This window comes from Ochotona princeps, chromosome 11 (genome assembly GCF_030435755.1).
Source record: "Ochotona princeps isolate mOchPri1 chromosome 11, mOchPri1.hap1, whole genome shotgun sequence".
NCBI classification, from domain to species: domain Eukaryota; kingdom Metazoa; phylum Chordata; class Mammalia; order Lagomorpha; family Ochotonidae; genus Ochotona; species Ochotona princeps.
In genome coordinates this window covers 30,066,134-30,091,079 of record NC_080842.1, presented here as the reverse complement: position 1 = coordinate 30,091,079, position 24,946 = coordinate 30,066,134, and positions in this window count along the sequence as shown.

Genomic DNA, 24,946 nt, shown 5'->3' with positions numbered 1-24,946 from the left:
TTAAGACCAAATCAAAAAGAATGCAACTACATGCACTTAGTGATTTTCATTTGATAAAAAGATAGGAATTTCATTGATGACATAATAAATGTTAATAAAAATAAAAATATATGAAAATACTAAAAACAGTCATGGACTTACTCATGATTTTAAAAATTTACGTATTTCTGCAGGAAGGAATTTCTACATGTAGAAATGAAAAATAGAGAGACATGTTGAAAGATAATAGTAAAATAGGCAGTGATTGTGTTGGTCAGTGGGCATTTCCAAATTCTGTTGAATCATTGAACCTGTTAGATTCTTTTTGTGCATGAGGTTGTTGTTACCTAAGCAAAGCACCACGCAGATCTTTCATCTTAGCTTCCTTCCTTCATGTGAGCCATCAAGGCAGCTAAGGTGCCAGCATTTGTCAAAGTCCTCATCGGCCCATTAGCCCATCCTATGTGGTTTTACTCTATGCTCATACTGCATTCTTTGTAACTATTAAAATGTGGTTGATTTGGTTGGCTGTTTTCCCCATTAGATTCTAGTTTTCTGTCTCTTTCAGTTTGGGAATATCTTTCATCACAATGTGCTTAATCTTTAGGCATAGTGGCAGGCATGTAAAAGGTACTCAATAAATGTTTGTAGACTGTTCAGTGTTTACAGTTACTCATGACTGCGTGTGCCTGCAGAGTGAAGAGCTCTCGTGGCAGGTTACATTAAGCTCCTGATGTGATTTTGTTCGGAAGTTCGGAATATCTCTGTCAAGATAGTTTAGAAGCTGCACATATACATGTATACATTGGCTCATGTCAGAATTTTGTGTAATTAAATCATAATATATGAAAAGGAAGTTATAATCCAAAGACATTTTCACTGATAAATCTGAGCTTCTACTCAATCTGAATATCTAAATTTAAACTTTCAAAAACAGATGTTAATTGTAGTCTTTAACAAATTTTACCACCTATTTTGAATCAGTTATAAGGTACATTGGTACTAAACTTTCCAACTCAAGTTATAACAATGTTTCAAAGTTTATTTGATAAGACTACTCATTAATTTGTGTGAGAAAGATGGTTGTCATGGTAATAGCTTAAAATGAACTGAAATGCAATCCTGGTCACGTTTACTAAAGCAAGTGAATCTACTCTATTGCAGTGTATTTTCCTAGTTTAAATATGTCTGAAGTAAGACATAAAAGGAATTAAGATAAACATATACGAGTATTTCACTATATAAATACAAAGATAGTTTTCAAAATCCTCAAACTTTGAGACCCAGTCTGATTAGCATATTCAAATATTCACATTACTGATATTTCATCAACTACACAATTTTACACAGAATTATTCAAGGTAGTACAACTGGACTTCAGTGTCATTTTCCAAGTTTGAGATAATAAAATGGCTGAGATGTCTAGAGAAAATTCTAGACAGGTAAGATTACTTCTGTAGACAAAATAAATTTTCTTTGAATTGCTACTAAAGCAGTTTGGCTTGTTTTAACTTGCCATTGATAACAATTAGATAACAGAATGCATGCACTTTCATGAAAGAATGGCAAATGCTAAAAATAATAAAGAAAATACCTGATCTTGAATAATTTTATTTTTTTAAAGATTGATTTATTTTTATTACAAAGTCAGATATACAGAGAGGAAGAGAGATAGGAAGATCTTCTGTCCAATGATTCACTCCCCAAGTGAGCTGCAACGGCTGGTGCTGCGCCACTGATCCGATGCCAGGAACCAGGAACCTCTTCCAGGTCTCCCACGTGGGTGCAGGGTCCCAAAGCATTGGGCCGTCCTCGACTGCTTTCCCAGGCCACAAGCAGGGAGTTGGATGGGAAGTGGAGCTGCCGGGATTAGAACCGGCACCCATATGAGATCCCGGGGTGTTCAAGGCAAGGACTTCAGCCACTAGGCCACGCCGCCGGGCCCAAATTTTTTAATTTATATTCAGACAATTTTGAAATCTGAAGTTGCTGCTGGGAAACAATTTTTCCTTGCTGAATGGATCATTGGAAAGTCCACTTACTATAACAAAATGCTTGTTTTGAATGTGTGTATATATGTACACACATACACACATATATGCATTTCATTGGCCTTTTTTTTTCTTCAACTGTATATGCTGGAATTTAATGATAAAATTTGAAAATGTGAAGCATATTTCTTAATATGTCTGCTAAGCAGGTTTTTTGAGGCTTCTGTGTTTAAACAATATTTGGCAGAAATCATCTACAAACTTTTCATGTAAGGAAATAATATGTCTATCAAGCTGTTTACTTGAACGTTTAATGATATTATCACTATCTTGAGAAAATATATTCAACCACACCTTAGGATTCATCTGTTTTGGAGTTGAATATGCTAAGCAAATCAGCTTTAGTTAGCAAAATACGTGCATATTTTAACTGCTGCATAAAACACAAATACACATGTATTTTAAATGAATACAATCCTTTAATGGTACAGTAGCATACCAGTTACCAATTTCCAAAAAATTATGATTAAAAATAAAATTGTGAACCAAAAGTCACTTACATTTTTTAAAAGAAAATATTTATTCACTTTTATTGGAAAGACAGATTTACAGAGAGGAGGACAGATGGAGAGACAGATCTTAAATCGGCTTATTCACTCTCCATTCGACCACGAGAGCCAGAGCTGTGCCAATCTGAAGCTGGGAGCCTTTTCTGGGTCTCCCAATGGATGTAGGGTCCCAAGGACTTGCACCAATCTCTGCTGCTCTCCCAGGCCATTTGCCGAGAAGTGGATCAGAGGTGGAATACACAGGATATGAACTGGTGCCCATTAGGGATGCTGGCAGAGGATTAACCTGTCATTTGCATTTTAATTACAAGAAAATTTAAATATCAACAATACACCTTTGCATATGATAATGGAAGATATTTAGATATTTTAAAGCAAGTACCTAAAATCCAAACATTATTTACATATAACCTTATCCACATGACAAAATAAATAATTCTAGTACTAAGTAAGTGTAACTTCATTGGATGACATGAAATTGGAAACTATTTAGTAATATCCAGGGAATTGACTCAGTTCCTTGTGTCTGGTATCTCATGTTTCATGTTGAAACATAGGACATGTGTTGCAACACTGGCACCCATATGAACACTGGTTCAAGTCCTGGCTATTGCATATTAGATCTAGCCTCCCTACTTAGGTACATAGGAAAGCAATGGAAAAACCCCAAGTACGTGGGCATATGCCACTTATTTGGGATATACCAGAATGGAGTTCCAGGATTCTGATTTTGGCCTGGCCAAGCCCTGGTTGTTGTGGCCATTTGGTGAGTGAACCAGAAAGTGGAAGAAGTTCATTCATTCACTCACCCCATCTCTGTTTCTCTCTGTGTCTCTCCCTCTCCTTGTCTCCCACTCTGTCTTTATAGGTTTTATAAGTCTTTGGAAAGTATTGAAATGGAGGGAGCAAGGGAGGGGGAGAAAGAGAAAGAATATATGTGTATATGAGAGAGAAAGAAACAAAACTTTAATTTCAGGTTCACAGGTTCACTCCTGAGATGCCTACACTACACCCTGGACTGCTTGGCTGAAGCCAGGAGCTGGGAATTCAGTATAAGAGTTATACATGGGAGGCAGGAATTCAACTACTTGACCCGTCACTGTTGCCTCCCAGAGTATGCACTGGCAACAAGCTGAGGTTCAGGAGTCTGACTGGGTATCAAATCCAGGTGCTCAGATATGTCACAGGGACACCTTAACTTTTAGGCTAAATATCTGCTTCCATAATGTGTTCAGTTTTTATCTGAAATGTTTCACAAAATACCTGAGAAAATATTAGAGGAGTTTTCTATTCTTTAAAGAATGAATAACTATTTACAGTCAGTGTAAGTAACAGCAGTAGCTGAAGACATTTATTCTGACAGTACACACTCACCTCCACCAGTACATGCACATATTTCCAATTGTATCTTTGTTCTTGTTATTACAAAATTTTGAGATTCATTAACATTAGCATTCTGTGTGGGTGGTAAAAATCCTAACTATCCTTGAGTAACTAGAAAAAAATTACTTCAGCAAAATATACATTTTGAAAATCACACATTATCTCCTTTGTATATCTGTACAATTGACATATTCATTCTGAGATTCCTGTTTCAGTCGGTAAACCTAAAAGGTAGGAACATTCTGTTTAATGACAGTTATCTGTATTTTATGAAGAATTCAAACTGAAGTTTGCAGGACTATTTCAGACTTGATTCGTTCGTTTTATTTTAAAGAAGATGATTTTTTTTAATATCTTAGTACTTGCCTTGGAATCAGTATTTAATAACACTTTACCATTGAAAATAATAGAATGTGATGAAAATGGAAATGCACACAAATTAATATGTTTTGGGGATGTTTCAAAGTATTGATAGAACATGACTGGTTTTATATAGATTACTCTAAGTTGCTTTCTTAAATGTTTTGAATTACTTATATTTGTTTCAATTTTAAGCACTGAAAAAATACATATCCACAGATTGTTAGAGACTGTGGCAGGTTTGTTACCTATCGTATGCCTTATTTTAATGTGAACATAGAAAGCCATAGAGGTTATTATTTTTTCCCTTTGGAGATAAAGCAGTTGGGTAATGGATAACAAGCCACCTGTCCTCTGTTTAGAGAATGTCCCTTTGTTGCTTTGTGTTCAAAGAAGCCCTCCTGGTACCCATTGCCATGTTCTATGTTGTAAGTTAATAAAGTTACAGTCTAATGGTATTTTTGACTAAAGTACACTTCTGAGGCTCTTTTACCCGAAGGGTGCACACTATTAGTAAAGTCATTCTCAGTCTTCCTTTGATATTTTGCTTTTCTGTCTTTTCATGTGAATGGATTGCAAGAACAGTGATATTAACTGTTCACTTCCAATGATGATTCCAATGCATTCTGTTAGGCAGAATTAATAACTGCAAGCCAGGTTCTGTTATGTTTATTAATTCTGCAAAAACAAAGCAAAACATCAAATCTCATTTTATTAATGAGTTTTAATGTATAATTAATTATGTTTTAATGTATAATTAATTACAGAATTGTAATACTTACTTTTGAGCTTTATTCTATTTTTTCTTTTTCTTGACATGTTCTTATTGTGGAATAGAAATTTATTCTATAGGCAGAATATTCATGTTTCAATTATGTTATCAGTTAAATAATTCATTGAATTTTCATGTTCATTTTTTCTCCTTAATTTATCTAAATTTGTTAATTCCTCGTGGTTTACAAGGAGTCATTAATAGTTTACTGAATTTGTCTTTTCTAATTGTAATCTGATTCTTATTTACTCATAACTGCTAAATGTATCCAACTCCTACCACTGAGAAAATGTTGAAGAATGACAGCAAAATTTAGTGTACAGTTTTATACAATCTGCTTTTCTTGCATTTCTTCTTAAAAGTCACTGAAAATATGACTCTTTTATAGTTATTCATTTGTGAACATGTCTAGTGATTTTAAAGTGGTCTCATTTTTTTCCCTTTTAGGACACATTTCTAGGTAGGCAATATTCATATTTTATTAAATGACTTTTTAAATTAGCATTCCTTCCATTTGGGATATAGTTGGCATTTCTTCGCTTTGTTTTCATGATCCATTTCATAATTACATTCCTTGTACTCTATTCCTCTAGGATATTAACTACTACTTAGAATATAAAATAAGGATTATGTATTAATTGTATACTAAACTCCTGTGTTTGCCATTGAAAAATAGCTTGATATTCACTCATGAAAATATTTCTTATTCCAGTTTTGAATATTCCCTATATAGTTCCAACACTATAGGTTTCTTGCGTTTAATATTTACTGTGTGCTAGCTTCTCCCCTCCAATATAGGATCTCTATGAAACTTTCAAGGTGGATGGAAAGCCTTTCTAATAGAGTCTATCTACTCTCATGCTGTTAGGCTCTCAGGTGATTGTGTTTCCATCATTGTGTAAATCACAGTACTTCACATTTTTTTTGCTCCTAATAGTTATGTAGTAATTATCTAATTTCCTTCCTTTTCCATGCTAAGAGCAATATTATGAACTGCTAATGCCTTATCAAAAGTCTGAACTTCATCTAGAGACTCCTTAACCAATGTGCATTGCTTTGCTTTGGTGTTCTCTTTCATTCAGGAATGAAAGCTTTCTCTTGACTAATAAACTTTCTGAATTTCAGTGTGCAAAACTAATAATGGTGAGATTATTCTCTTTGCTTTTTTTGACATGCAGCATTCTCGTTAATGGTTCATTCATTATTGGTTCTTCTTCATTTTGAGAACTGTTCAAGTATTCTGTAAGAGAAATGTATCTTCATAGGAAGCTGCCTAATTCTGCATCACTATGTGAATGAACACTTCAACAATAAAAAGGAAGAATTTCCCTTTCTTGTACTGGTAAATAGTTACGTCTTTACAGTGAAGGCTTTGGTGAACACGTAATAATGAGATGGTATCTGAGAGCATTCAAAATCCTGAACTGTCAGGATGGGAACACGTCTTCTACGAAAGCTTCCAAAGTTATTCCAGCCCTTGGATCTCGTGCCGGAGAGCTTTGATAGATCTCACAGCCTATATATCATACATTTGTCCTAATTTCATGTTGTCTTGACTCTTTTCATATGTGTTAGATTTACTTTCTGTAGTAAATGGTTGGTATTTTAAGGAGAGAGGTTATGTCATATATTTGTACATTCCCTAAGTTAATTTGTTAAATACAAGATTCAATTTGCTAGTTACTAAAAAAATCACCATAATTTTTAAATAATTAACTTTCTAATTTATATTTTTAATTTTTGGGGTTTTTTTAAAATTTATTAATTTTTATTGGAAAGACGGATATACAGAGAGGAGGAGAGACAGAGAGGAAGATCTTCCTTCTGATTTTTCACTCCCCAAGTGGCCGCAACAGCTGGAGCTGAGCTAATCCGAAGCCAGGAGCCAGGAGCCAGGAGCTCTTCCATGTCTCCTACATGGGTGCAGGGCCCCAAGGCTTTGGGCCATCCTCGATTGCTTTCCCAGGCCACAGGCAGGGAGCTGGATAGAAAGCAGGGCCGCTGGGATTAGAACCAGTGCCAATTATGGAATCTCAGTGCATTCAAGGCGAGGATTTTAGCCACTATGCTATCGTGCCAGGCCCTAAAGAATTAACTTTTAACAATTCACTAAAGGCAAAAAAGCATATTAATTTAAACCTTAATTTTTACATATTAAGTATCCATACAAATTAGATGAACTTTGAACCATCATCTAACAAATTTTTTGTGTGTAGCTTTTGTGAAATATTTAATATTTTCTTCATTATACATCTCTTTATTGATGCATCAGTAGAAATTGTCTTTTCTATTTAAAATAAATCTTAATTAAATATGTACTTAAACACATGATTTTGGCACATTTAAAACATGGAACCAAACAGTACTCCTCTTCCATGTAACAGCAGCATTTATTTAATTGACTTCTATAATGGTGGTATTGATAGATAATTTAGAATTTATAATCAAATATTACAAGGAATTAAAACAAAATGTTGTCTTAAATATATTTCTATGAATTTTACAAATCCTTCATATCAGTAAACAATGCAATAACTAGCTTGTCTAATAGCCTATCTTTTGTTTGCAAACAGCACACGAATCTGCTTGCAAAACAAACACTGAGTGAACATTTCAATGAAGAGTTAAGGCCTGTGATTTAAAATATAAACTAAGTTTTGTGCCCTCATGGAAAAGGCCAGTGCGCATGGTACCAATCTAAACCTCCTGGAAATGCCCTCTTGCCTGGCTCACCGTTTGTCCTCTCACACCACCTTTCCACTGAATTCAATACCATGCCTTAATGCTGCAGTTAGACACTAAGCAATGATCTTTTGTTCATTAACTAGACCCCTTGATGTTCAGCACTCATTTACACAATGTCAATACGCTTCTTCCAGTTCTTTTTGCTCTTTCAAACAAACTATGACCTTTAATTGAAAGGAGAAAATTAGTTGTAATATTGTAGCAAGAGATATCTCATGGGATTTGGATTTACCAGAAAATATAGTAGCTGAGAGCTTAGTGCTGAGAAAGCCGGAGCTAGGGGAGAAATTAGAAATACACAGAACAAATGTGACAAGTGCACCATATTTATAATAGATACTTACTAAGTCTACATAAACAATAGATGAATAATGCCTGAATGGAGCAGTCATTGTCTTCTATCTGATTCCGACTGTCAAGGACTGACAGTAAGCGGCTTGTGTGTAATGCTGAGTGGCTTTTCACCCTCTTTTTCTTGCTGATGTCATGTTGTTGGTGATTAATTGTAAAATGTTATGGAGTCCTTACATTTGTCCTTACAAAAATGTAAAGGATACGAGTTGTGCTGATTCAGACCTTAGTTTATTTTTCCTAAACTTTTACAGACTCTCATTGTTCTGCCTCTGGGCCCAGTTAAATTATTTTTTTAAAACTAGGCTAGCAAAAAAAAATGTCCTTTTCTGTAAACATGAAGATTAAAAGGTGTTACTACATGAAGGGACTGACACAGACAGTAATGATAAAAAGATAAAAAGGCAATGGAGTCATTACATGTGAATCACTCTCAACTTACCTCATTTTCTAGGGACAAAAAAACTTGCCTTCTCCCGTTTTCTGCTCTCACAATACTAACTGCTTGCCTTGCAGAATTACCTCTAGAGTAGCACAAAAGTTGTATCAAATGAAGGCAGATGACAAAACTGAGATCAAGTAATTTACAGTTGAGAAAATGATTTTGAGTTGCTTTTCACATATCATTAAAAGCTTTGGGGTCATTGGTTCTGAACAGCAAAACAGAGAACACACAAATAGAGCAGACCTGTTTTTGATAATATTGACAAATGTTGTGTTCCCATGAAGCCTTTCCTAACTTTGCTAGGCAGAATAAATAATATAGGAATCACTTTTAATGAAAGAGAATTTTAGCCTGATATCTGATGATCTGAAAGATCTTGACAGATCAGTTACTGAATATTTGAAATAAAAACCACCTGAAAATGCTGAAATGCATGATTGTTATACATTTCGTTCATCTATTGAATCATGACAAGCCACTCCAAAGTTAGCGTTATAAAATGTCAACCTCTTCATTGTGCTTAGACCTTTTGGGTTAGGAAGAATTTCATTTCTAATGTTCAAGACCTCACCTGGGAAGTCTTGATTGGCTGAACGTTTGTCAGTGTTGGGTCATGTGCAAATCACGTCACCTGTAATGTAGGTTCTTGGGCTGGGACTGTCAGAACACTTACTCCTTTGCAGTGATGGTTGGGATTCCCACAGAATGGCTGCTGGTTTTAGGCACTGTATTCTGAGAAGAAAGACTCCAACAGCAAATACTCCCTACAAAGAGGGACCCACTGATAACGGGGTGGAAGTGTGTTTCCAGTAGACCGTAGCTAGAATGTTCAGCATGGTGTTGGAATTGAAGGACTTTAAAAGAAAGGAACTTTTCAAGGAAACTGCATCAAAAAAAGAGTCAGTGTTGGGTAGATTGCTGGAAAAAGAGTATGTTCAAGCTCTGGGAAAGACATTGAGTGAGTGGATCAGCAGGTGACAGATCACAGTGACAGACATCACTGAGCAATCTATAGCAGCAAAAACAACAATTTGATATTACAACTTGTTTGAGATTACATTAGAGCGGAGAGTGGTGTTTAGATATTAGGCCGAAAAGGATGTTTATACTACTTGTACACACACAGAGTTTTTTATTGACTAGAATGGTAAAATGGTAAAAAATAGAAAAAATGTCAGACCTGCATAATATTTATGCAGGAATAAATAAGGAAAGTTCAAAAATGAAAACAGCAATGGTGAGCAAAAATGAATAGTTCCGGTTTGTATTTGATAAATCTGCTTCGAGTCAATTGAGAAAGGATAAAAATATCAAACAAGTTACTGAAAATTATGTGTAAAGATGTTCTGCTTTTTAATAACCAAATACAAAATAAAACAAAAATAAAATATTCTTACCCATTGAATTTGAAATGAAATAATCATTTATTAATCAGAATGCGGAAAAATATTTGAATCTATAGCCTACAGACTTGTATAACCTTTCTAGAGGAAACTATATATTACATAATATACATATATTAGCAGGTTTTACAATTGCTTTTATCTTAATATGTTACAGTTCTTTGTTACTATATTCCAGGAAAATACAACCCCCAGTTCCAAGCAGAAATATATCTGAGTATGTTTGTGGTATTAGGGAACTAGAAGCAACTTAGGTAAAAGCAAGTTCTTTGTTTTTACAATTGTATCTGATAGCCAAAGAATATATGTAATATTTATCATCAAACTGAAACTCTTTCCTGTACCCTGACACTATCACCCACCTTAACAATTCATCAAGGAAGAGATTTGAATAGACATTTCCTTGGACAAAGAATTTTTTTGAAGGTTGGGTACTCCTGTTTACGCCAGGTGAGGAGAGCTTTTGGAAAATATCTTGGTGGTATTGACATGTATTCACTATGCTTCTCTAGGCGTCTTGACTTTTATGGTACCTGACTCAGGTGTAAGTCACATCTTAGTATTTTATTGCCACCAAATAAAAGCAAAATGGGTGACTAAAATGCATTTGTATATTTTGCCAACATGTCTGATCCTGAAAACCTAAAGTTAACTGAAAATATGAAATATAAGTATTTGTAACAAAATATTATTTCTAAGTACTTTTACAAAACATTTTTGTTTTGAAAAAAAATTGCAAAAACAGAAGAAATGATCGCAAAACAGGAAATCAAACACCCATTACAATGAGAGATGATGGAGATAAAAATCAGGGAAGATTATAAGAGTTCCAAGATAAAAGGAAAAATAAAATTTAACTTTTGAGATTGATAATGCATCTTGTAGCTTAGATAAAATGTTTAAGTCATTGGAAATGTGGTAAAAATCAAATGAAACTATCCCTGTGCATATGCAGATTTCACATCTGCAGGTTTCCCTGATTAGAAATCATGGATAGAAAATAGTAGAAAAAAATCTGGGTGTGCAGATGTTTCTCCTTGTCATTATTTGAACAATATTGTATAACAACTATATGATACTCACGTTGTTTTGGGATATAGAAATACCTAGTTACCTAGAGACCACATCAGTTTCCTGGGAGGATTCGTGTAGATCAGACGCTGCAACATGCATGCAACACACTTGAGAAGCCCTGGTCTTCACTGCCAGCTCCGCTTCCTTGGGACCGCTGTTGCCTGAATGGGACAGCCAGCCGTGCATTGGGAAAATTGATCCTAGAATGGTATACTGTTCAGTATTTTTAATTGGTATTTTCTGTGCAGGACTTTTTTTAAACGAAAAGTATTTAGACCTAATATTTATGGATAATTTATGGTGAAAGCAATTGATTTATTTTTATAGTGGTGTTAGATATCCAAAGAACATATGAAGCATTTAGTGTCATAAACTGTAACACGAGTCTGCTATTCTGCACTTGTAACACTAGTGTATATTTTTACTATGTGAACTAAAGCATTCTGAATTTAGGTCAGATTTACCACTATTAACACTCTTTTTAAAAAACATTTCCAAGAGGTTGTAACTTTGGCAGTGCCTTTTGTGCACAATCCATAATGATCCAGCTTTCCCTCCCATTCTCTGTTTCATTATTGTTGTCTGAATCATTCATTTGTAATATTAGGAAAAATTTCCAATGTATGGAACTGGGAATATTATACAATATTCTTTATTTCTTGCTGTTGAAGCCACAAAAGATTTTGGCCCTCACCTGATTGGAACTCTGTGTTATTCATTAATATGGAGAAATATTGATTGTGAAGGCAGTACAGCACAGGGCTAGGGCCCCTCCATGATATCTCACTAAGTAATTAAAAATGAGTTTTATAGGGCCTGGCAGCGTGGCCTAGCAGCTAAAGTCCTCGCCTTGAATGCCCCGGGATCCCATATGGGCGCTGGTTCTGATCCTGGCAGCTCCACTTCCCGTCCAGCTCCCTGCTTGTGGCCTGGGAAAGCAGTCGAGGACGGCCCAATGCTTTGGGACCCTGCACCCGCGTGGGAGACCCGGAGGAGGTTCCAGGTTCCCGGCATCAGATCGGCGTGCATCGGCCCGTTGTGGCTCACTTGGGGAGTGAATCATCGGATGGAAGATCTTCCTCTCTGTCTCTCCTCCTCTATGTATATCTGGCTGTAATAAAATGAATAAATCTTTAAAAAAATGAGTTTTATAAATGTGTGATAATTTTTATCTAAAATCCAAATATAGGGCCTGGCATGGTAGCCTAGTAGCTAAAGTCTTCCGTTAACCAAGATCCAATAAGGGCAAGGGTACCTGTCCTGAGTGCTCCACTTTCCATCCAGCTCCCTGCCTGTGCCCTGGGCAAGCAGTCAAGGACGGCCCAAAGCCTTGGGACCCTGCACCCATTTGGAAGACCTGGAAGAATCTCCTGGCTCCTGGATTTGGATCAGTTTAGCTCTGGCCACTGGGGCTTCCTGGGGAGTGAATTACCAGATGGATGATTTATCTTCTCAGTCGCCTCTCTGTATATCTACCTTTCCAATAAAAATAAACATTTTTTAAAAATCCAAATATAAGTGGCTGTTAAATTTATTTCCAATGATCCAATTTATATGCTACAGTATCCACGGAAGTAGCTAATAGTCTTATTAGTTTGTGATATTTATTACTAACAAAGCAACAAATAATATAGTGTGACCAGTAGCTACCAATGTTTGTTTTTGATAAAATCCACAGATATTCTTGTTTCTTTTCTCAGAGAAGCAGGGAAATGTGATATTTTACTGAATTTAGCTTTCTTTGAGGAATTCTTTTAGGAATAACAGATTTCACTTGGACCTTAGTGCTGCTGTTTTATGATGTTTCTATAAGGCAATTTTTAAATAGCAGGAAAATACAATTTGTTTTTCCTCATTAGTTGATCTGTTTAACATTCTGTCAGTCTTGAATTCATACAGATTATCCTGATGTGACTGGTATATTTTGGCATCTGACTTCCCAATATCTTCGTTGGTTTTTAATATTGATATATATTGTTTCTTCCTTTCTGGCATTCTGGAGCTTTAAAATACCAGCTTGTGGTATGTCCTTTGTATATGAATTAAAATATTCAGCATTCCTTAAAATATCAAGTTATCCATGATTCGTCTTTTGTTAAAATTAAATCCACATAACACTATGAGCATAGTCTTACCACATTTTGTCTTCACCCAAGTATTCAGCAATATAAATCAATGTAGTAGGTATTCTTTCATGTTGCTAGGGCAAATAATTGGCTTTCAAATGATTTTTAGTTGTAATTATAACAATAGTTCTACTTCTCCTGATTTTTTTTCCCCAGGTATTCTATTTTTACCCTGACATTTTTGTCCATCCTATGAATTTCATCATGGGGAAGAAACAGCAGTTTGTCTTAGAGCAGCTCAATTTCGATCTCCAGGTGACAAGCTGATATTTCTTTCCTTTGAAGAAGCTTTTAATATGATGGGTTAAATGTCAAGGAAAGAAAATCTCATCATATATTGGACCTTGCTAACCTCATTTCTCTTAATATTAATGACATATTGACACTTGCTTTTTTTTAAAAAAAAGTTCTTTTATATTTTAAGGTATAAAGATTAAAAAATGTTTTTATTAAAGGAACTTGACCCTTAATACAAGTCATTTATTGTGTTAACAACATACTCATATTTTTAAATATGAAAGAAACCATCAGTTTAAAGGTATTTACTCACCTTTAGCTATACTGTTAGTTTAAAAAATTCTGCCATAGCCTTTAGCATTTTACTTTTAAATATTTTATCTATTACAAAAAACATGGAGCAAACAGACTAGTAGAGCTGGAATAAAAAATAGCTTTTTGTTTATTAGATAAAATAAGTTTTTTTTAAGATTTTTTTTTTTAATTGGAAAGCCAGATATACAGAGAGGAGGAGAGACAGAGAGGAAGATCTTCCATCTGATGATTCACTCCCCAAGTGAGCCGCAACGGGCCGGTATGCCGCGCTGATCCGATGCCGGGAGCCAGGAACCTCTTCCAGGTCTCCCACGCGGGTGCAGTGTCCCAAAGCTTTGGGCCGTCCTCGACTGCTTTCCCAGGCCACAAGCAGGGAGTTGGATGGAGAGTGGAGCTGCTGGGATTAGAACCGGTGCCCATATGGGATCCCGGGGCATTCAAGGCGAGGACTTTAGCCACTAGGCCACGCTGCCGGTCCCGAAAAGAAGTTTTATATAGGAACATTTAAAAGTGATTTCCTAAATGTTACTGGTTTCTTAAGAAGATTCCATACAGTGTTTTAAAGATATGAATATTTCAATGTTGAGAAAATAGGATGTTACAGTGTTTGTGTGCTACCTATTCTCCTAAAACTGTTCCTTTACAAGAATTACTAAATTTAGTAAGCTTCTTATGAAGCCTGAAATGTCATTTTTCTCTGCATATTTTTACAAGCACGCAGGACACAAAATCAGGTGCTGCATTAAATGTGATTTGTGACATTCATATAACTTTATTCATTTATTTATTTGGTGGAAAAAGAGTGCAAGAGTGTGAACTTTGACTCGCTGCTCCAGCCTAGACGTCTACTATAAACGGGGTTCAGGGAACTTGGTGCTAGTCTCCCAGAGGAGTATCAGGAACCCAAGCATTGCAGCTGTCACTGCTATCTCCCAGGGTCCCTATTATCAGCAGCCCCAGCAGATGGGGGCTGATCATGGAGCTTGGAATGGAACACAGGCCTAAGGCCCATCCCTCACAAAGCTTTAAAGGGGGAAGTTGCAAGGCTTTTAGGCCATTATTAAATGCCATAATTATAGCTTACAGCACTCTATCGTTTTTCCAGTTCCTCTTAAAAACAGATTCACTCACACACAGACACACAAATTATGAATACAATTTAAATGGCTAATATTTTCAATATGGTAGCCACTACTATTTAGATTCAAATTTTAATGAACTGAATTTTTAAAAGACCATTTTAAAAACCATTCTGTGTTCTTTAGCTTAAGGTCTTCTAAATGTGCAAATGAAACAACAGTATACATTAAGCAGTAATCATGCCATAAAGGAAATAAATTTCTTGGAAAACAAAAAACTGAGCATTCATATTTGGCTATTGTGTAAATAAATTTTTTGTGAGTCATTTTTCTTGATTTGTGCAAAGGCAGGATTTTTTTTAAAAAATGCCTTTAAACTTTTACATCTGAATAATCTTTCTTTATCGTGTGTTATTTTGTAATTGCGTGAGAAGTCTGACATTTTAAAGAATCCTTTGAAGGAATTAACTTTTCCTAATCTGAAAAATTCTTCGTAATAAAGGCCATGGTGATTTCAATTTCAGCAGGATATTTATTACATTAAAACACAAGGGGCACAATTTACAAAGCCAGCATGATATGCTAGGTGTCATTTTAAAATGAGTAAGTGCTTTAATCAAAAGTTATTCTGAATCAAGTTAATTCTGTATCAAAGTAAGTAAGTTTGTCTCTATGAGGAAGAGTTGGACCGTGGCTTAGAGGTCTTGATTGCAGAGTAAGCACTCCATCTGTGGTCCCAAATCTACATCCTAGCTTTCAATGCCATTATAGCAGTGGGCTACGGGAAACCAGCTTTTACGAGTCCTGACTTGTCACATATGCTGATTTTTATGATGTAAAATACTCACAGTACAGCCAGCTTTATGTTGCCAATAGTTTAGCAAGCAACTCACAAAACTCCCGCATACTCTGTTCAGTCTGAATGACTTTAGCACAACCAATAGCCCCTGCCTCTGTAATAATGAGGCAAATTTTGAATGAAGGGAAGTAGATTCTATAAAACCTAAGAATATAATGGAAGTTTGGCCTGCCACTATCCTCTGGTCTGATTTTACTGTATGATATTCTCAACGAGGTAGATCCATCTTTTATTCAAATGTAGCTGTTACTAAATGTAGTCAAAATGTTTTGCTCCTAAATTTTGTTGCATGAGAGGGATCCTAAAGGAAAAAGTGAAGTATTGTTTCATTTTTCCTGCCATTCAATTTGATTTCCTTTCTTCTCCCAGCAGTCTTATGTCAAACTGGTTGATTTGATTATTATTATTTGATCATTATGATGAAAATCAGCATAACGACCCTTCCTGTATGATCACATCAAAGTGTACAACATTAGGATTTTGCTCTCATAATAAAGGAGATGCTTCAAGACTGATCTTAACATCAAATGACTATCAAAACACGCAGGATAGTACTAATTATAAAGGTTAAGATTAGTATGTTATGGCATTTAACTTAACAGAGTTTGCTCCCAGTGCCAGTCTCTGCCATCTGATGATGTGGCAAAGCCCTACCAACTCTTGCCCACTCTAATTTTGCTTGCACCATTCGGAGCAGTCAGCCCAATCAGGCCCTTCCCCGATCTAGCTCACATGAGGCCCACAGGTGTTCCCCTCACCTGTCTCAGCCTTTGCCTTCAATGCTGTGGCAAAAGAGGATATGGGACAGGCTGGACTAGCTTGCCACACATACTGGTAAACCAGGGTAGGGGGCGGGCCTGCTTGGGGTTATTGTGAGTTGCTCTGGCTGGGCAGCAGCTCCCACTGGTTTATGTGAGGGCCGAGTATGTGCTGGGCAGAACCAGGCTGGACTGCAAACACCCATTGGTTCCAGTGGAAGACATGGATGGAAACAGAACCAACCCAGCAACTGCAACCACCAGCTGATTGGGGCGATGGACTGTGTCGGACCCTGTTCTTGCTAGTACATACAAGAATCTGGTCTGGGAACACCTCAGACAAAGTTTCTTTGGGGATCCTCCCAATCGAGCTTTTGGACTCAGAATGCTATCAAATGACAGAGGACAGAACAAGTCAATCAACCACCTCAGGTATATACTGGCAATGAAAATACTGGGCAAACAGAGATTATATGATGATTATATGATGATCCCTATGTCAATCAGTGGATTCTCCAACGACCTCATCGTGCTTGGAGTGGTGAGAGTGGCAGCAATTCAGAACTGTTGAACGATCAAAACCACTTGAGCAAGACCCTCGGAGCATGCCCCACATCTGGGACCTGGGGTGGGTGGGAGACTGGGTGGGGCTTCTCCCTTAAAATCTCCTTTTACATCAGATATATTAAGGAAACAATAAAAAAAAGATTAGTATGTTATTTCTTACAGATGCTTTCCAAATTCTATTTACCAGTATTCAGTAATCCAAATTTCTCTGTGCAGAACGCTGTGTAGAAAGCTTATTCACAGTGTAGTTTTCTAGGCCTCATCTCCAGACATCCTGAGTAGTTGGTTTAAGAAAAGGTTCAGGAGAGCCTACTTTTTGCAGCCATGCGGTAGAATTTTGAGTTTAGTATTCTTATAAAGTAGAATTCAGACTTAAGAAAATTACTGATTTTATCTTTATTAATTTCAGTTCCCTAAACACTTCATAATTTTCTGTGTCTTAGGAACTTTATATCACTTTGAATATACTTCCTAAAATCCTCTTTTGTTAAATGCTGATTGCATTTCAATTCATCCTTTATAATGAATTTTGTCAAACCTCTGTTGATTGACCCGTGAGTAAATTTACTTCTCTTTTTGCTGCGGACGTGTACCATGGTGCACACTTGCTCTTCCATGTGTTAAGCTCACATACCCTTTTGTTTTGATCTCTAATGTCCTGCTGACTTCTGGGTACAGGGATTGTGTTCACTTTGCGTTTCCTATCAGCAACTCATTAAATATGTTGAATGGATGACTGAACAAATCAGCTTACCTGCTACAGAAACTGCCTCACTGAGTTCTGCTTTATTGTGAGGTTCTTAAGCCGTGAAAAACATCCTTGTGCATATTTTAAAGACACAGCTATTGCAAAAGTCACCGTGATGTTTGTACATGTTCTTTGTATAAGGACTTAAGGATAAACCTCTTTGTGAAAAGATTTATTCCTCTTAAGATATCTGCAGCATCATGAACTCAAAGCTCTGCATACTCAGGTGTGTGTTTGAGTTCTCAGTTGCCGTCTGAGTGAATTTAGATAGTTTGTCTAAAATGCCTGTGCATCAGTATCCTTACCTGTTATGTGGGGCTGTTCTCATAACTATGGCTTAAATTGATTGGTTTGCACATGTAAATCACCAAGAACTAAAAAGCTGTGGATTTGGGTTACTATTTTTTAAGATTTTGAAGCTTGCATTTTTTTACATTATATTTTATGATATACCTGTGTATATTCCTTGAACTTTGTTTTAAATTGTCTTGAATATCTTGCAGGGCATGTAGAGAAAGAGTTATAGATACTCCTCCATATCTGTAGGTTTTACATCCTTGAATTTAACCAAAAGCGACATATATTTTTGGTTGCTTTTCAGAATTAATTTTAGGTTGCTATCATGTGGTATAAATGGGGGAGCTTAATAAATAATCATAAATAAATGAAACATTAACAGAGTCCATGCATTTTTAACCATCTTATGTCATTACCAATGCAACACCCAGGAAAGTACAAATAATAGATTAATAGGTTATATAATCTAATATATTTGGAAATGTCATTAATAGGTCATGAATCAATAAGTTAATAAAAATGTTTTTTCATGGGCAATGAAAACAGAAGATCACACATCCAAAAAACTTTCAGTATATCGATGAACTTCAGTAAGACGAACTGTTAGAGGCTTATGTTCTCATCATTTCTAATTTTCATTTCCCATTTTTTGAAAAGATTTATTTTTATTACAAAGTCAGATATACAGAGAGAGGAGGACAGACACAGAGGAAGATCTTCCATCCGATGATTCACTCCCCAAGCGACCACAACGGCCGACGCTGTGCCAATCCAAAGACAGGAGCCAGGAACTTCCTCCAGGTCTCCCACATGGGTGCAGGACCCAAGGCTTTGGGCCGTCATTGACTGCTTTCCCAGGTCACAAGCAGGTCGCTGGATGGGAAGTGGGGCTGCTGGGACTAGAACTGGTGCCCACATGGGATCACGGTGTGTTCAAGGCGAGGACTGCAGCCACTAGACCACAGCGCCGGGCCCAATTTTCCATAACTTTTGTTGATGAACTTTCAAACATTGCTTCAAGCACCCTGATACTAATAGTGTTCATGTTATGTTTCCTGAAATTCCATTCTAGGCCGTCTTTAGAAATGGAACAGCTAGTAGACTCTCTCTTCTAGACTGAATATAAGCTTAGTTGATATATAAATAGGTCCAATTGTTTAACAAGAGAATTTTGCACTATAAAATAGAATACGTGAGTGAACTTAGGCCATTAGACCAAAGGAACCAGGAAGGAAACAGAAAAAAATTGTTCTGATTATCGACCAAATGGAATGGTTCCACATAGAATATTTTAAACACTCATATATTATTTAGCTAGAGGTAGAATCTCTTGTTGGACAAACTGGAAGTCATTAGGAGATATCTAGAATGAAAGCTTATGGTATCAATTCTCTGTCTAATTAGATACTTTCCTTGCAAGATGACTATTGATTATGGGACATAATAGTGTCAGGTGTGGATCAACAGGCTCTGGATACTTCCAGACTGCCCAACTCTAGGACTGATTGTGTTAATCATACCAGCACTTAAGATGGTGAAATAACATGTACCAGGAAAACTCTTTGAGGAAATGCTGAAAATATTCCAAATCAACATTATATCCATATTTATTCCACCTATATTCACACCCCCAATAAATTTCTAGACAGTTTTCTCAAGAAGATGTAATTTGAAAACTATTATTTTGCTGAATCTATATCCGTTCTTATTCATTACCACATTATTGTACAAATCTTGGTCACTGATTTATTTGTTTATCATGGCAGAACCTTACCAGATCTTTCCTAGGTTATATTAGTTTATAATTCTTAAGGAAAATGTTATTTTTGTGAAGTGAATAATATGCTTGTATCATCTTAGACATCTGGGATATTATCTTTCCTCAGTGAGTCTTTTAAGAGGCAATGACACTGAGATGTAATCGGTAGTTTCTGAGTGCTCTAGAGAAGATTTCATCATATCTAGTATTACTTGCAAGCATGTAGCTTGACAAAGTAGTCCCACACGTGTTAAGCTACTGTGCGCAGTTGCTTTGCTGTCAGTGTTGAAATTCATGTGAGCTCTGTGAGAACACTTAATTCCTGTTAAAAGGAGCAAACCAAAGGTAATTTAAGATCTGGTGTTCAGGATTTCCCCTTCTATTTGTTTATATCAAAGTAGTAGTTAATTTCTTTCGGAAGCCTTGTATGCTACTGTACAATCTTAATTGTGGTTAGATGCTAGAAAGCTTTGTAAAGTACTGGGTGAGATTGGGAACTAGGTGTTAGAGCTAGGTATTTTGTATTTAGAATGTTGGCTTTGTGGTTGCTTGTATGAGCACATTTATGTTGTGGATGTCTGTTCAAATTGGTGAAACGTAGACACAAGAGTACCTGTACTTCACATACCTCAAACATGAACTGCAATGATTACATTTGTTAAAGCAGAAAGCACTCTGAGTGATTTGTAGCATTCGGTGGGCAATATAAATGTTGATGTTTGTTGAAATATGTAAAGGCTTCACAAAACTGAAAAAATAGAATTGATAGATAACATTTGTTTTGTAACATGGGGACTTATTGCACATACTTCAAGCAGGAGGGGATGAGCAGGTCAGGTGGGGGATGACTGAGGCTGCCAATAACACAAATCTTCCTGAAACTTTTGGAGTACACCCTCATATGTAACAATATTAGAATAGATTCCCTAAATATGTACATATATACATTCCTAAAGCATGGTATTTTTTCTTGTGTGTTGCTGTTTATCCTGTATATTTACATATGTATTGCAGATATTTAGGAGTTAACTAAAAAAATTAATGAGTATACTTCTCATAAAAATATAAACAGAATACATGCTAGTATGTTGTCTGATTACTGATTAAGGAGAGAACCAATAAGATATTAAAACTGATTTAAAGGAAAATCCAGAAAGTACACGTTTCCGGAAGGAATAGGTAAATACATTTTCTTGTTCATACAACATATTTAGAGATGTATGTGTGTATGTTTATGTAAGATTATATATTTCTGTATTAACTATCATTTTTCTTGAATTGTTGCTATTGTATATACATTATTTAATTTTTCTTGTCCTCAGTCTCGGGGGTCCCTCTACTGGGGATCAGGACTCAAGGTGTGACATCCGCACCTAGAAGAATTTGAAATACAGGGCATGCAAAGGCGAGATGAACCAATGCACATTTTATTGAATTTTACTGGGCAACTTATACTATAATTGTTGCAGGGCAAACAGGTGGATAAAGGTTACTAGCTAACTAAACAATAGCACACAAGCTACTCTAACTATAAATCATAAGGGATTTGGAAAACAATCACCCAGTCTCAGGCAACAGGATAAGTAAACAATAGTCATAGGAACCAATATCGGTAAACAAACAGATCTAACTAGAAAAGGAATCTACCAGAACGTTACACTCAGATACGTTCAGCCACAGTCACTAAAGCAAGAAGATGACAGGATGGTAGGACGCCTCACACCTCTCCAGGCACATTTTGTCAACAAAGTGGGCCCCAATCTCAGCAGAAACCCTGCCTTCTGTTGTATTCTCAGTCTGCTGAGAACATCTGAGATTTAGTGTCCTTGGACATTTGGTCTGGTTTTGGGGGGCAAAACCTTCAACATTCAGGATCCTTAGAAACCTCATTGTAAATTTGTGCTCATTTTTGTTTTGTGTAGAATAATTGCAAGACTGGGGGAAGTCATTCTTTTGTTAATCTGGGTTCCTGGACTGCAGTTTATTCCTTGCTAGTTCTGTTTACAAATTTACCTGCTCTCCTTTTATTCCCTACTAATGTGTGAAATGTTTTTCATTTACCAGCACTTGCATTCTCTATGGATATTTAATTTTTCTTTATATTTTTATTAATTTCATGTGTAAATCTGGTTCTTCTATTCTCAGAAAATATTTAAAAAAAAAAAACAACTAAATTACCCTATTGTTGCTGTATTTTTTGTCTGGCCAATATGCTAAGATAAATTGTTGAACCCCTGCAGCCCATACCAAATGGCCCTTTAGCAATTTTCTAAGTCATAAATTTCTTAAACTCCCATGTAGTCTCTATCACTGATACATCTCGACAGATGAAGTCGCAACAGATTTGAGGTCTTAATTAGCATTTCTGGTATTATAGAATTGAGCAAGACCTCGTTCTATACAATTGAATGAGTAATTCAAGGAATTAAGCAGAAAAGACTGGCTTTATAGACAGACAAGCAACGAGTGAAGAAGAAACACATTAAAAAACAGATTGATCATTTCAAGCTTTCTTTTCCTTGAAGCTTTTCCCTTAATATGCTGACCAGAACTGGTCCCTTTGGAGACTTGGCTATTGACTTTTTCCACCGATTTCTTGGTAGGTCAGACAAACTCTTCTTGACTCAGTGACAAGGATCTTTAGAACCAGTGACTGGTTTGGTCTGTTGGCCTTGTGCTGGGACTCAGTTCAGACCATAATATAACTATAGATTTTATTTAGTACACAGAAACAGTATCTTTTTTTTTTTTTTTTGCTTCTTCTAGTGATCTTTGAAAGATGGCTTAACACAGTTTTATTACTCATTATCATTGCTTTAATTATGTATTCCTATAATTCTTTTGTGAATGTGATTAAGTATCCTCTTTTCTCATTATTGTTCTCTGCTACAAATTCTAAAATCTGCATCAGCTGATTGCTTTTTTTCATCATTACAATTTAAAATCACCTCTTGACTATGCTCATCATTCACTGAAATTAGTTCAAAGCCCCCTCCTTGGATTAATGACTTTTCCTTACATTGTTCTGTGCTCTCCTTTCCTTGGGAGATAAATAGGTAAGTAGCCCATCTCACAGTCATCAAATCATGAGATTAGGAGATAATACTGGAGGTTATTTAGAGTTGATCCCCTAGTTCCAGATGGGAGGGAGGATACTAAAACTTTTCCATTCTGATGGTTGTATCTTCACAAGGAGATTTGGGAACATCTTATGTGAATAAATTTATTTCCATGCTATGATGCACAGTTTTTGAAAGTGAAGGTTCAATTAACAGCTACAAATTCAAGTAAGTTTAAATTCCATTACTGCCAATTATCCTTTGCTGATACGTGCCCAAGGGGAATAATAACCACGAAATTAGCATGTTGAAACTTTCATTCATATACAAATCAAATTCTAGCAAGATGTCTCCTCCAAGGATAAAAAACACAAAGCATGTATTCTTCGTTAGCTTTGTAGGACAACTGATTTTACGAGGTCCATTGAAAGAAAAAAAATTCTTCACTGCTTGAAATTTTGTATTTGTTTCATAATAGTATTGAATACTAAGAATATACGTATTTTTTCAGATTTGTCATGACTTTTCTATATACTTAAAACTTATAATAATTTATTTGCTTATGACATTACATCTACAGGAGAACAATTTCCTGACTCACCATCTTCCTTCTGTTTTACGATATCTCACACTAAATTGAATTTAGATTAAAAGCAATTAAAAATAAACAGAACAATGTAATGCATTAATTAATATTACCAAGCAATCTCACAGCTGCTGCTTGTGAGTTTTTATTTGTGCTTCTCCTGCAATATATATCATATCCTGTTCACCTACCAATGCTTTATGACTTCAATGAACTGTCACCTTCTCCATGAAGTTTTCCTTCATTGTCTAAATTTTTTCAGCAAATCTGTCAAACTGAGCTGTCTCTTGACCCATTGTCTGTACTTGTCAGTGCACTTGTAGTTAGGGTGGCTTGTCTGTAGGTCAGACTGCTCTCTGAGTTGTGAAACCTTCAGTGTGTTAGGAATTATTCTCCGATGACTGACAATACATCAAACATTTGAGTAGAATTGAATTTGACTGAATATAATTTTTTGTTATTCTCAATATACCATTAGCCCAGTAAGACCAATACTGAGTATGTGAAAAAGAAGCATACAGAGCATATTGATTTAAAAAACAAAGACAATAACAAAGTAAACAGAAGCAAAAATTAAAATAAATGGATTTGTTAACTCCTTTGTGAACTGGTACAAATTTTTTAAAAAGCATTTAGTTATTTCCTGGGAAGGCTGAATGAGAAAGGAAAAGGAAAAAGAGATCTTTGATCTGCTGTTTCATTCCTTAAGTGCACACAGCAGCAGGGGTTGGGCCAAGTCAGAGCATGAAGGCAGGAACTCTGGTTCTCCTGTGTAGATGCCAGGAACCCAAATACTTGAGCCAACATTTGCTGTTTCCCAGGCAAATTAGCTAGAAGCCGAGTTGGTGGAAGTATGGTCAGTTTTGTTTTTTGTTCAGTGAACCTCTCGTTTTCAAAAGGCTGAGCTACATTTACATACTGGTTATACGCTGGCTTTTTTTTTTGTTTCCACCAGTTAAATTTTTCTTTGAGAAACACCCATGTTCACAACATGAAATATTTGGCCCATGTGCAATCATATCTTAAAAATATCAGATTTTGAGAAGTGATCAAACCATTACTAAAGCAAAAAGCTAGGAAACACTCAGAAAACAAGTGGAGAAAAACAAGAGAATTTTAAAATTGCGACATCAGAAGGAAACTCAATGAAGAGGGACATCAACATGATTCATATAAGACCTTAATAGAGAGTGACAGGGGGATAGCTGATTCTCTAGCAAAGCTTGGAGCAACAGGGTGAAGATTAGATTCAGACACTGTATAGGGTATCAAAATCCCATTTAGATTTAGGCCGGGAGGAATATGGATATAGTGTCTGGACAAAGTGTAATGTTTGATGAAAGGGATATGGCTCTCTATTCCTGCCGGACCTCAGGCAGGGCTGAGACCTGATGATTCTCCAGTAAATGTGCTTCGACAATCCTACTCCACAATGGCAAGTATCCATCTCTTGGTAATGTTGCGCCCTGCTTTTCCCTTGAATT